Below are 13,024 nucleotides of genomic sequence, written 5' to 3'. Positions count from 1 at the left end.
TTTGCTAAATAGATGGTGTGTGTGCAACAATATACTGAAAGGTCAATTATATTGTGCAGCTTATCTCACCACCTGTAGTTATTTAGGTGAAAGCTCCAAAATGCTTGCCTAATATGTCTGTTTATCCAAAAGGAAGTAAAAAGGGAGAGCTAGAAAGATAGCATTGCATCACATTACATGGCAATGCAATGCACAGTTGCTGAAGTTGAACCAAAATGAGCTTGTAATCTGGCTTCTGCAACTTTGAACATGAAAAATCCAATGAGGAGAAGAAAAGCAAAGCCAAAGAGTCCATCCCAAAATCCGACAAACAAGCAAAATGAACAAAAAACATTGAATTCAATTCTTTCTGATTTTAGAAACTGCATTAAAGAAGGGGTGCACCGGTCCTGGAGATACTGCAATACCAGGTCAATGCGTGGAGTGGACAGAGCAAGCTCTTTTTCCATCTCCCTGTTCTAAAAATCCATTTAATATATGGTCCCCAGATAGGGGACGTATCAGATATTAAACTGATAAGAACAGATACTACACTTGATCTTAGCCAAAAGGCCGAGAAGCGATAACCAGAATTGGTTTCAAACTACGGAGCCACCCAAGGATCCTGAAAAGTCCATTTGTGGAGATGAGCTCCTGGACTCCCGTTAAGAAGACATGTTGTCAACCTCTAGATCCCTTACATGCCTGCACTTTTCGGCTTGCTGCTGCTGCAATCCACGCGTTTTAGATCTGCATAACTCCACCTCTTTAAACACAGCACCTTCACCCCCTGCTGTTCCCACCCGCCTCAACACCGTTGGAAGGGAGGAGAACCAATTAAGGCGGGGGGTGGGGTGGAACGAGCAGCTGTCTACCCTTAGCAGGAGGGCTCCTGATTACATACCTCTCCTGCTGCTGCTGCTGCTGCTGGCTGTCCAGCAGCAGACTGAAGGTGGCTGCTGCTGTGCACAGGTATATAAAGGCTCAGAGCCTATTATGACACGCGCAGCCAGCGTTCCATTGCCACATTCCATCTACTGCAGGCAGGATGCCTGGCTGGCTGAATGTCGCTGAGAAGCTCACAGAGACCGCCATAAGCAACAGTTTAACAGAATGCCACAGACTAATCAACCAAACTTTTTGGGTTGGGTTCTCTTTTATAGTCTGCAGGCATTAAATGAAAGAAGTCAGTGTTCCAGCAGAGGGAGACAACGTTTCAGAAAAGGCATTGTAGCAAACCAAAAAAGAAATTTTAAGCGCAGCAGAGTAACCAGCGCACATACCTGTTAGCTCAGGTGAGTTTAAAAGGCTGCTGTTGATAACAAGGGCATTTGCTAAATAGATGGTGTGTGTGCAACAATATACTGAAAGGTCAATTATATTGTGCAGCTTATCTCACCACCTGTAGTTATTTAGGTGAAAGCTCCAAAATGCTTGCCTAATATGTCTGTTTATCCAAAAGGAAGTAAAAAGGGAGAGCTAGAAAGATAGCATTGCATCACATTACATGGCAATGCAATGCACAGTTGCTGAAGTTGAACCAAAATGAGCTTGTAATCTGGCTTCTGCAACTTTGAACATGAAAAATCCAATGAGGAGAAGAAAAGCAAAGCCAAAGAGTCCATCCCAAAATCCGACAAACAAGCAAAATGAACAAAAAACATTGAATTCAATTCTTTCTGATTTTAGAAACTGCATTAAAGAAGGGGTGCACCGGTCCTGGAGATACTGCAATACCAGGTCAATGCGTGGAGTGGACAGAGCAAGCTCTTTTTCCATCTCCCTGTTCTAAAAATCCATTTAATATATGGTCCCCAGATAGGGGACGTATCAGATATTAAACTGATAAGAACAGATACTACACTTGATCTTAGCCAAAAGGCCGAGAAGCGATAACCAGAATTGGTTTCAAACTACGGAGCCACCCAAGGATCCTGAAAAGTCCATTTGTGGAGATGAGCTCCTGGACTCCCGTTAAGAAGACATGTTGTCAACCTCTAGATCCCTTACATGCCTGCACTTTTCGGCTTGCTGCTGCTGCAATCCACGCGTTTTAGATCTGCATAACTCCACCTCTTTAAACACAGCACCTTCACCCCCTGCTGTTCCCACCCGCCTCAACACCGTTGGAAGGGAGGAGAACCAATTAAGGCGGGGGGTGGGGTGGAACGACCAGCTGTCTACCCTTAGCAGGAGGGCTCCTGATTACATACCTCTCCTGCTGCTGCTGCTGGCTGTCCAGCAGCAGACTGAAGGTGGCTGCTGCTGTGCACAGGTATATAAAGGCTCAGAGCCTATTATGACACGCGCAGCCAGCGTTCCATTGCCACATTCCATCTACTGCAGGCAGGATACCTGGCTGGCTGAATGTCGCTGAGAAGCTCACAGAGACCGCCATAAGCAACAGTTTAACAGAATGCCACAGACTAATCAACCAAACTTTTTGGGTTGGGTTCTCTTTTATAGTCTGCAGGCATTAAATGAAAGAAGTCAGTGTTCCAGCAGAGGGAGACAACGTTTCAGAAAAGGCATTGTAGCAAACCAAAAAAGAAATTTTAAGCGCAGCAGAGTAACCAGCGCACATACCTGTTAGCTCAGGTGAGTTTAAAAGGCTGCTGTTGATAACAAGGGCATTTGCTAAATAGATGGTGTGTGTGCAACAATATACTGAAAGGTCAATTATATTGTGCAGCTTATCTCACCACCTGTAGTTATTTAGGTGAAAGCTCCAAAATGCTTGCCTAATATGTCTGTTTATCCAAAAGGAAGTAAAAAGGGAGAGCTAGAAAGATAGCATTGCATCACATTACATGGCAATGCAATGCACAGTTGCTGAAGTTGAACCAAAATGAGCTTGTAATCTGGCTTCTGCAACTTTGAACATGAAAAATCCAATGAGGAGAAGAAAAGCAAAGCCAAAGAGTCCATCCCAAAATCCGACAAACAAGCAAAATGAACAAAAAACATTGAATTCAATTCTTTCTGATTTTAGAAACTGCATTAAAGAAGGGGTGCACCGGTCCTGGAGATACTGCAATACCAGGTCAATGCGTGGAGTGGACAGAGCAAGCTCTTTTTCCATCTCCCTGTTCTAAAAATCCATTTAATATATGGTCCCCAGATAGGGGACGTATCAGATATTAAACTGATAAGAACAGATACTACACTTGATCTTAGCCAAAAGGCCGAGAAGCGATAACCAGAATTGGTTTCAAACTACGGAGCCACCCAAGGATCCTGAAAAGTCCATTTGTGGAGATGAGCTCCTGGACTCCCGTTAAGAAGACATGTTGTCAACCTCTAGATCCCTTACATGCCTGCACTTTTCGGCTTGCTGCTGCTGCAATCCACGCGTTTTAGATCTGCATAACTCCACCTCTTTAAACACAGCACCTTCACCCCCTGCTGTTCCCACCCGCCTCAACACCGTTGGAAGGGAGGAGAACCAATTAAGGCGGGGGGTGGGGTGGAACGAGCAGCTGTCTACCCTTAGCAGGAGGGCTCCTGATTACATACCTCTCCTGCTGCTGCTGCTGGCTGTCCAGCAGCAGACTGAAGGTGGCTGCTGCTGTGCACAGGTATATAAAGGCTCAGAGCCTATTATGACACGCGCAGCCAGCGTTCCATTGCCACATTCCATCTACTGCAGGCAGGATACCTGGCTGGCTGAATGTCGCTGAGAAGCTCACAGAGACCGCCATAAGCAACAGTTTAACAGAATGCCACAGACTAATCAACCAAACTTTTTGGGTTGGGTTCTCTTTTATAGTCTGCAGGCATTAAATGAAAGAAGTCAGTGTTCCAGCAGAGGGAGACAACGTTTCAGAAAAGGCATTGTAGCAAACCAAAAAAGAAATTTTAAGCGCAGCAGAGTAACCAGCGCACATACCTGTTAGCTCAGGTGAGTTTAAAAGGCTGCTGTTGATAACAAGGGCATTTGCTAAATAGATGGTGTGTGTGCAACAATATACTGAAAGGTCAATTATATTGTGCAGCTTATCTCACCACCTGTAGTTATTTAGGTGAAAGCTCCAAAATGCTTGCCTAATATGTCTGTTTATCCAAAAGGAAGTAAAAAGGGAGAGCTAGAAAGATAGCATTGCATCACATTACATGGCAATGCAATGCACAGTTGCTGAAGTTGAACCAAAATGAGCTTGTAATCTGGCTTCTGCAACTTTGAACATGAAAAATCCAATGAGGAGAAGAAAAGCAAAGCCAAAGAGTCCATCCCAAAATCCGACAAACAAGCAAAATGAACAAAAAACATTGAATTCAATTCTTTCTGATTTTAGAAACTGCATTAAAGAAGGGGTGCACCGGTCCTGGAGATACTGCAATACCAGGTCAATGCGTGGAGTGGACAGAGCAAGCTCTTTTTCCATCTCCCTGTTCTAAAAATCCATTTAATATATGGTCCCCAGATAGGGGACGTATCAGATATTAAACTGATAAGAACAGATACTACACTTGATCTTAGCCAAAAGGCCGAGAAGCGATAACCAGAATTGGTTTCAAACTACGGAGCCACCCAAGGATCCTGAAAAGTCCATTTGTGGAGATGAGCTCCTGGACTCCCGTTAAGAAGACATGTTGTCAACCTCTAGATCCCTTACATGCCTGCACTTTTCGGCTTGCTGCTGCTGCAATCCACGCGTTTTAGATCTGCATAACTCCACCTCTTTAAACACAGCACCTTCACCCCCTGCTGTTCCCACCCGCCTCAACACCGTTGGAAGGGAGGAGAACCAATTAAGGCGGGGGGTGGGGTGGAACGAGCAGCTGTCTACCCTTAGCAGGAGGGCTCCTGATTACATACCTCTCCTGCTGCTGCTGCTGCTGCTGGCTGTCCAGCAGCAGACTGAAGGTGGCTGCTGCTGTGCACAGGTATATAAAGGCTCAGAGCCTATTATGACACGCGCAGCCAGCGTTCCATTGCCACATTCCATCTACTGCAGGCAGGATGCCTGGCTGGCTGAATGTCGCTGAGAAGCTCACAGAGACCGCCATAAGCAACAGTTTAACAGAATGCCACAGACTAATCAACCAAACTTTTTGGGTTGGGTTCTCTTTTATAGTCTGCAGGCATTAAATGAAAGAAGTCAGTGTTCCAGCAGAGGGAGACAACGTTTCAGAAAAGGCATTGTAGCAAACCAAAAAAGAAATTTTAAGCGCAGCAGAGTAACCAGCGCACATACCTGTTAGCTCAGGTGAGTTTAAAAGGCTGCTGTTGATAACAAGGGCATTTGCTAAATAGATGGTGTGTGTGCAACAATATACTGAAAGGTCAATTATATTGTGCAGCTTATCTCACCACCTGTAGTTATTTAGGTGAAAGCTCCAAAATGCTTGCCTAATATGTCTGTTTATCCAAAAGGAAGTAAAAAGGGAGAGCTAGAAAGATAGCATTGCATCACATTACATGGCAATGCAATGCACAGTTGCTGAAGTTGAACCAAAATGAGCTTGTAATCTGGCTTCTGCAACTTTGAACATGAAAAATCCAATGAGGAGAAGAAAAGCAAAGCCAAAGAGTCCATCCCAAAATCCGACAAACAAGCAAAATGAACAAAAAACATTGAATTCAATTCTTTCTGATTTTAGAAACTGCATTAAAGAAGGGGTGCACCGGTCCTGGAGATACTGCAATACCAGGTCAATGCGTGGAGTGGACAGAGCAAGCTCTTTTTCCATCTCCCTGTTCTAAAAATCCATTTAATATATGGTCCCCAGATAGGGGACGTATCAGATATTAAACTGATAAGAACAGATACTACACTTGATCTTAGCCAAAAGGCCGAGAAGCGATAACCAGAATTGGTTTCAAACTACGGAGCCACCCAAGGATCCTGAAAAGTCCATTTGTGGAGATGAGCTCCTGGACTCCCGTTAAGAAGACATGTTGTCAACCTCTAGATCCCTTACATGCCTGCACTTTTCGGCTTGCTGCTGCTGCAATCCACGCGTTTTAGATCTGCATAACTCCACCTCTTTAAACACAGCACCTTCACCCCCTGCTGTTCCCACCCGCCTCAACACCGTTGGAAGGGAGGAGAACCAATTAAGGCGGGGGGTGGGGTGGAACGACCAGCTGTCTACCCTTAGCAGGAGGGCTCCTGATTACATACCTCTCCTGCTGCTGCTGCTGGCTGTCCAGCAGCAGACTGAAGGTGGCTGCTGCTGTGCACAGGTATATAAAGGCTCAGAGCCTATTATGACACGCGCAGCCAGCGTTCCATTGCCACATTCCATCTACTGCAGGCAGGATACCTGGCTGGCTGAATGTCGCTGAGAAGCTCACAGAGACCGCCATAAGCAACAGTTTAACAGAATGCCACAGACTAATCAACCAAACTTTTTGGGTTGGGTTCTCTTTTATAGTCTGCAGGCATTAAATGAAAGAAGTCAGTGTTCCAGCAGAGGGAGACAACGTTTCAGAAAAGGCATTGTAGCAAACCAAAAAAGAAATTTTAAGCGCAGCAGAGTAACCAGCGCACATACCTGTTAGCTCAGGTGAGTTTAAAAGGCTGCTGTTGATAACAAGGGCATTTGCTAAATAGATGGTGTGTGTGCAACAATATACTGAAAGGTCAATTATATTGTGCAGCTTATCTCACCACCTGTAGTTATTTAGGTGAAAGCTCCAAAATGCTTGCCTAATATGTCTGTTTATCCAAAAGGAAGTAAAAAGGGAGAGCTAGAAAGATAGCATTGCATCACATTACATGGCAATGCAATGCACAGTTGCTGAAGTTGAACCAAAATGAGCTTGTAATCTGGCTTCTGCAACTTTGAACATGAAAAATCCAATGAGGAGAAGAAAAGCAAAGCCAAAGAGTCCATCCCAAAATCCGACAAACAAGCAAAATGAACAAAAAACATTGAATTCAATTCTTTCTGATTTTAGAAACTGCATTAAAGAAGGGGTGCACCGGTCCTGGAGATACTGCAATACCAGGTCAATGCGTGGAGTGGACAGAGCAAGCTCTTTTTCCATCTCCCTGTTCTAAAAATCCATTTAATATATGGTCCCCAGATAGGGGACGTATCAGATATTAAACTGATAAGAACAGATTTTTTGATTGAAGCTGCATCCAAGGCACTGAAAAATGTGACCGAAGTCACACCAAAACAGCGCACGAGGCGAGGATTCATGTGGACCCTTCCCGTAGGAGAGGGTCCCCAATAAACCATCCCCATCCCTCCGAGCCAGAAGGCCACAGCGAGGGTCAGGGATCTCCGATGCTCTCCCTAGCCGAAGCCGGAGAAGAGCCGTTTTCGTGCTCCCAGCATCCAGCTAGGCTGCCACCCTAGTGGAGCTGGAGCCTGTGTTGGTTTCTCAGCCCAAAGCTGACCGGACCTCCGACCGGGTTTATAAAAATTCCCCTTCCTAGCCCGGAGGCCAGGAATAGGGGGGGTTGCTCAGAAAGTATGATTGGCAAAGGTGCGGCGCGCTACGAAGCCCAAGTCTTTCTGGGGTTCCCAGTCCCAGTAAGCTTGGACTCCCACCAGGGCGCCTACTCCTGGGGCACATTGCTCCAAAGCCCTCACACTTACCCAGCCTAGTGACTTCGATCCTGGAGGGCCATGTTTTCCATCAGATGACTCTATGAGCCACCTGGCGTACTAACAAGTGCACCAAACCAGTGTGTAATGTGCATCAATTTACTAGAGCAGCCCAAGGACAAAACCGCCTTTTCAAAAGATACTACACTTGATCTTAGCCAAAAGGCCGAGATACTACACTTGATCTTAGCCAAAAGGCCGAGAAGCGATAACCAGAATTGGTTTCAAACTACGGAGCCACCCAAGGATCCTGAAAAGTCCATTTGTGGAGATGAGCTCCTGGACTCCCGTTAAGAAGACATGTTGTCAACCTCTAGATCCCTTACATGCCTGCACTTTTCGGCTTGCTGCTGCTGCAATCCACGCGTTTTAGATCTGCATAACTCCACCTCTTTAAACACAGCACCTTCACCCCCTGCTGTTCCCACCCGCCTCAACACCGTTGGAAGGGAGGAGAACCAATTAAGGCGGGGGGTGGGGTGGAACGAGCAGCTGTCTACCCTTAGCAGGAGGGCTCCTGATTACATACCTCTCCTGCTGCTGCTGCTGCTGCTGGCTGTCCAGCAGCAGACTGAAGGTGGCTGCTGCTGTGCACAGGTATATAAAGGCTCAGAGCCTATTATGACACGCGCAGCCAGCGTTCCATTGCCACATTCCATCTACTGCAGGCAGGATACCTGGCTGGCTGAATGTCGCTGAGAAGCTCACAGAGACCGCCATAAGCAACAGTTTAACAGAATGCCACAGACTAATCAACCAAACTTTTTGGGTTGGGTTCTCTTTTATAGTCTGCAGGCATTAAATGAAAGAAGTCAGTGTTCCAGCAGAGGGAGACAACGTTTCAGAAAAGGCATTGTAGCAAACCAAAAAAGAAATTTTAAGCGCAGCAGAGTAACCAGCGCACATACCTGTTAGCTCAGGTGAGTTTAAAAGGCTGCTGTTGATAACAAGGGCATTTGCTAAATAGATGGTGTGTGTGCAACAATATACTGAAAGGTCAATTATATTGTGCAGCTTATCTCACCACCTGTAGTTATTTAGGTGAAAGCTCCAAAATGCTTGCCTAATATGTCTGTTTATCCAAAAGGAAGTAAAAAGGGAGAGCTAGAAAGATAGCATTGCATCACATTACATGGCAATGCAATGCACAGTTGCTGAAGTTGAACCAAAATGAGCTTGTAATCTGGCTTCTGCAACTTTGAACATGAAAAATCCAATGAGGAGAAGAAAAGCAAAGCCAAAGAGTCCATCCCAAAATCCGACAAACAAGCAAAATGAACAAAAAACATTGAATTCAATTCTTTCTGATTTTAGAAACTGCATTAAAGAAGGGGTGCACCGGTCCTGGAGATACTGCAATACCAGGTCAATGCGTGGAGTGGACAGAGCAAGCTCTTTTTCCATCTCCCTGTTCTAAAAATCCATTTAATATATGGTCCCCAGATAGGGGACGTATCAGATATTAAACTGATAAGAACAGATTTTTTGATTGAATATATCTTTTATTAGCACAAAAAAATAAGTTAACAGACAGTGTACAGTGCCGCAGCCCAGTACACACAGAATTCGACATCATATTTACATAGCATGAGGATACGACGCACTAACTAGACACATCGCACCCCTATGCTACACAAAACACTCAATCTGAAAGAAAAAGCATGTCAATCAATACAGTACGACGAACCGTGATAAGGGATAGGGATTGGGAAAAAGGGGATGGGGAGGGGAAAATCACAGGCCCGAAGCTTTATTGAAAGACAAGACACATAAGGGGAGAGGGGGAGGAGGGGTTTAGTCCTCATCCTCGTCCTCCGGACCGTCCATGATGGAATAGTCTGTGAGCAGGCTGTGGATCAGCCTGCGGCAGTCCTGGATGGACATCCTCTCCCTCCTCAAGATGAGCCGGTTCCTGGCGACCCAAACGGCATCCTTGAAGCAGTTCATAAGGCGCCAAGCCTCCTGGATGGCTCCGACGGTATGAACCCCAGGGAATAGTCCATAAAGCACAGAATGGTGCGATAGGCTCGCCCTGGGGACAGAGTTCCTCAGGTCGTCCTCAAGTGCAGTCAATATGCGCTGTGCAAATCCGCAGTCCCAAAAAGTGTGCAAAGATGTTTCCTCCACGAAGGGGCACCTTGGGCAGTACCGGGTCTTGCACAGGTTCCGGGCATGCATGAATGACCGGACGGGCAGTCCGCCCTGAATCGCCATTCACGACAAGTCCTTGTGCCCGTTGGTCAGCCTGTCAGACGACACATTTGTCCACACAGTCTCCAGCGTGTCCTGGTGAAGTCCTGTGATGTTCTCCACGTCATCCTTGGCTCTGATTAGCTTGTGGATAGTTTTGGGCTTCCACAAGTCGGGCTTGAGTCCCTCCAGTTGATGCTCCCCCACAAATCGAACGACGTCTCCGTAGAACCATGGCGTCGTCCAGTTGTAGGGGAAGGAGCTGTCCCACTTGTCCCAGCCGAGTCGCCTCCAAAGAGGAAGCAGGAAGAAGTGAGACATGGACCTGCCCGCGGAGCCATTCTTGACTTGCAAAGTCCGGCGGACACAATCACACACAAAAGAGGATCGCAGGAGGGTGGGGATATCTGGAACGCCCTTCCCACCCTTGCGAGGCTCCTTGTACATGACGGCCCGCCTGACTCTGTCCATCTTGGATCCCCAGACAAAGTGAAACACTGTCTTGGTAATGGCCCTGCACACAGTGACGTATGGGGGCCAGGCCTGCGCCGTGTACTGCAAGACGGGCAGGACCTCATTACGCAGGACGAGTGCCTTACCCTCACAAGTGAGGTGTCTGAGGCTCCAGAGTCCGATCCGTTGCTTCACCTTGGCCAAGCGTTCTTGCCAGGACTTGAGGGCCGCTCCTTCCTTCCCGAACCAGACTCCCAGCACCTTGAGGAAATCCGGTTGAATGTTGAAGGGGAAGGGGGCAGAGGAGGCCGGCTGCCAATCCCCGAAGAGCATGGCTTCCGACTTCCTGCAGTTGACTTTGGCCCCTGAAGCCCGGCCGAACCTCTCACACGTCTGGACGAGGGCGTCGACTGAACCACGATCAGCGCAGAAGACGGTGACGTCGTCCATGTAGAGCGAGCACTTGACCTCGTGTCGTCCCGGACCCGGTGCGGTGATCCCTCTGATCTCTCCATTCTGCCGGATAGCCTCTGCGAAGAGTTCTATAACACAAACAAAAAGAAGAGGTGATAGAGGGCAGCCTTGTCTGACCCCAGAGAGGACAGGGAAGGGGTCAGTCTTCCAGCCGTTCACCAACACCGAGCTGTGGATATCAAAATACATCAGACGGACATACGAACAAAACATGTTACCCAAACCTAACCGGTGCAGAGCTCGGCCCATGAACTTGTGGGAAACCCGGTCGAAGGCCTTCTCCTGATCCAAGGAGACCAGGGCCGCGTGTGCGCGGCGGACCTTGATGTACTCGACCGTGTCCCGCACGAGAGCGAGGCTGTCTGCGATGCGACGTCCAGGGATGCCGCAGGTCTGGTCCGGGTGGATGATCCGTCCGATGACCGTCTTAAGTCGTGTCGCCATCGTCTTGGCCAGGATCTTGTAGTCCACGTTGAGCAGAGTGATGGGACGCCAATTCCTCAGGTCGCACCTCTCTCCCTTCCGCTTGTACAGGATCGTGACCATTCCTTCCCTCAAAGATGGAGGCATTCTACCCTCCACCACCATCTCCTCGTACAGGTCCAACAGGTCCGGACAGATGAGGTCTCCCAGCGCTACATAGAGCTCCGCTGGAAGACCATCACTGCCCGGGGTCCTGCCGGTCCTAAAGGATTTAGCGGCAGAGAGCAATTCGCCCACCATCAGAGGTTTGTCCAAGGCTGCCGTGCCTGCAGGATCAAGATGGTTAGTGATACCTGACAGGAACTTATCAGCAGCGTCGGGGTCGGTAGTCTTGTGGGAGTAGAGTTCGCTGTAGAAGTCGCTGACGACCCTCATCACGTCCTCCTTCCCACGTCGCATGTTTCCGCTCTCGTCTCACAGCTCGTTCAGGGGCGTGTGACCGGCATGAAGTTTCCTGAAAAAGAATGAGTTACATTTCTCACCCTTCTCCAGATTCTCCACTTTGGAACGGAAGACGATTCGCTTGGACTCCTCCTCAAAGTGCCTTTTCAGGCTCTTCTTGGTCTCCTCCAGCTACTCCCTCACGTCCCAGCCGCAGTGAAGAAGGTCCTGCAGCGACCGCAGCTCGCGCTGCAGCCCTCTGAAGTCCCTCCTCTTCTCACACGCCTGTTGTCGACCCTTGGCCTGAAAGAAACAGCGAAACTCAAGTTTAACATATTCCCACCAATCAGAGACTGTTTGGAAGCTACCCTTGTAGGACTGCCACATTGCGTAGGCTGCTCTCAGCTCCTCCACGACTTCATCCTGAGCCAGCAGAGCACAATTCAGCTTCCAGGAGCCGGGGCCGGACGGAAAACCGTCGCCGAGGACACCTTGTAAGTGAATGGCTCTGTGGTCGGAGAAGAAGCAGGAGACCATCGAGTGCCTACTCTGCCTGACTGCCCGAGAGGTGAACACAAAGTCAATCCTGGAGCGGAGTGAGCCATCGGGTCGGCTCCACGAATAGTTCGTGGAGCCTCTCCCCATGGAGCCCACCACGTCCTGAAGAGAGGCCTCGGTTACCATCTCGATGAGCAGCTTGGACGTGATGTCCAACTTGGCAGATGTGCCAGAACTACGACCATCCTCCTCGATGGGGCAGTTGAAATCCCCGGCCATCACTAAGGTCCTGGTGGTGGCAAGCTGAAGCCGCAGGGTCTGGAAAAGCTCCAAATGCTCATTCTTCAGTGGGGACGCATACACGTTGATGAACCTGACAGGTTCTCCCGCCCAGTTGCCATCTACAACAAGAGCCCTGCCGCAGATGAGCTCCTGGACGGACTCAAGCGTGAATGCGCCCCCCCTGATCAGAATTGCGACCCCCGCAGACTTGCAGTCACCCCCACCGGACCAGTAGGATGGACCGTGGGACCACTCCCTGGCCAGATGTTTGAAGGACCTAGAGGAGGGAAGGGAACATTCCTGCAACATATAAACATCACACAACTGGGAAGTAAGGAAGGCATAAATAGTCTGACGTCTGAACTTGTCCTTGATGCTCCTGACATTAATGGAAAATAAGTTAATATTAGCCATCATGTAGGGAAAAAAGAAAAAGTTAGCGCAGGCAATACACCTTAGTTACCACTCCGGTCGGGTGGTCCCTCGTCGGTGTTGACTGCTGGTGACGGGATCACCAGCAGGCCCTCTTCCTCCATCTGGTCAAGCAGCGCGGCCTCGATCTCGGCGACCACCAGTTCCTCCTCTTCTGGCTCGGCCACCAGGGTCTCAACCATGTGCTCCATCTCTTCTGGCTCAGGGAGGGTATCCTCCTTTTCGCCTACGAAATCCAGAATCTTCTTTTTGGAGGATTCAGTAGCAGGGCTGTCCTCCACCTTCC

General features: G+C 48.4%; 7 non-coding genes and 1 pseudogene across 7 annotated transcripts; all 8 read right to left on the bottom strand.

The window, feature by feature from the left end:
* Positions 1-373: 373 nt before the first annotated feature.
* On the bottom strand, positions 374-564 carry LOC141198415 (U2 spliceosomal RNA). The gene has a single exon (XR_012270366.1). It is a non-coding gene; the product is annotated as a U2 spliceosomal RNA (small nuclear RNA).
* A 1,118-nt stretch (positions 565-1,682) lies between these two features.
* LOC141198414 (U2 spliceosomal RNA) lies at positions 1,683-1,873 on the bottom strand. Its single transcript, XR_012270365.1, has one exon. It is a non-coding gene; the product is annotated as a U2 spliceosomal RNA (small nuclear RNA).
* Positions 1,874-2,985: 1,112 nt separating this feature from the next.
* LOC141198413 (U2 spliceosomal RNA) lies at positions 2,986-3,176 on the bottom strand. Its single transcript, XR_012270364.1, has one exon. It is a non-coding gene; the product is annotated as a U2 spliceosomal RNA (small nuclear RNA).
* A 1,112-nt stretch (positions 3,177-4,288) lies between these two features.
* Positions 4,289-4,479, bottom strand: LOC141198412 (U2 spliceosomal RNA). The gene has a single exon (XR_012270363.1). It is a non-coding gene; the product is annotated as a U2 spliceosomal RNA (small nuclear RNA).
* A 1,118-nt stretch (positions 4,480-5,597) lies between these two features.
* Positions 5,598-5,788, bottom strand: LOC141198411 (U2 spliceosomal RNA). The gene has a single exon (XR_012270362.1). It is a non-coding gene; the product is annotated as a U2 spliceosomal RNA (small nuclear RNA).
* Positions 5,789-6,900: 1,112 nt separating this feature from the next.
* On the bottom strand, positions 6,901-7,082 carry LOC141197868 (U2 spliceosomal RNA). Its single transcript, XR_012269895.1, has one exon. It is a non-coding gene; the product is annotated as a U2 spliceosomal RNA (small nuclear RNA).
* Positions 7,083-7,607: 525 nt separating this feature from the next.
* LOC141198003 (U2 spliceosomal RNA) lies at positions 7,608-7,755 on the bottom strand (annotated as a pseudogene).
* A 1,118-nt stretch (positions 7,756-8,873) lies between these two features.
* LOC141197871 (U2 spliceosomal RNA) lies at positions 8,874-9,065 on the bottom strand. Its single transcript, XR_012269897.1, has one exon. It is a non-coding gene; the product is annotated as a U2 spliceosomal RNA (small nuclear RNA).
* Between the last annotated feature and the right edge of the window lie 3,959 nt (positions 9,066-13,024).

Source organism: Phyllobates terribilis, unplaced genomic scaffold (assembly GCF_046119375.1).
Source record: "Phyllobates terribilis strain yellow unplaced genomic scaffold, ASM4611937v1 Scaffold_94__1_contigs__length_6153435, whole genome shotgun sequence".
NCBI classification, from domain to species: domain Eukaryota; kingdom Metazoa; phylum Chordata; class Amphibia; order Anura; family Dendrobatidae; genus Phyllobates; species Phyllobates terribilis.
This window is presented reverse-complemented; position numbering and strand designations above follow the sequence as displayed.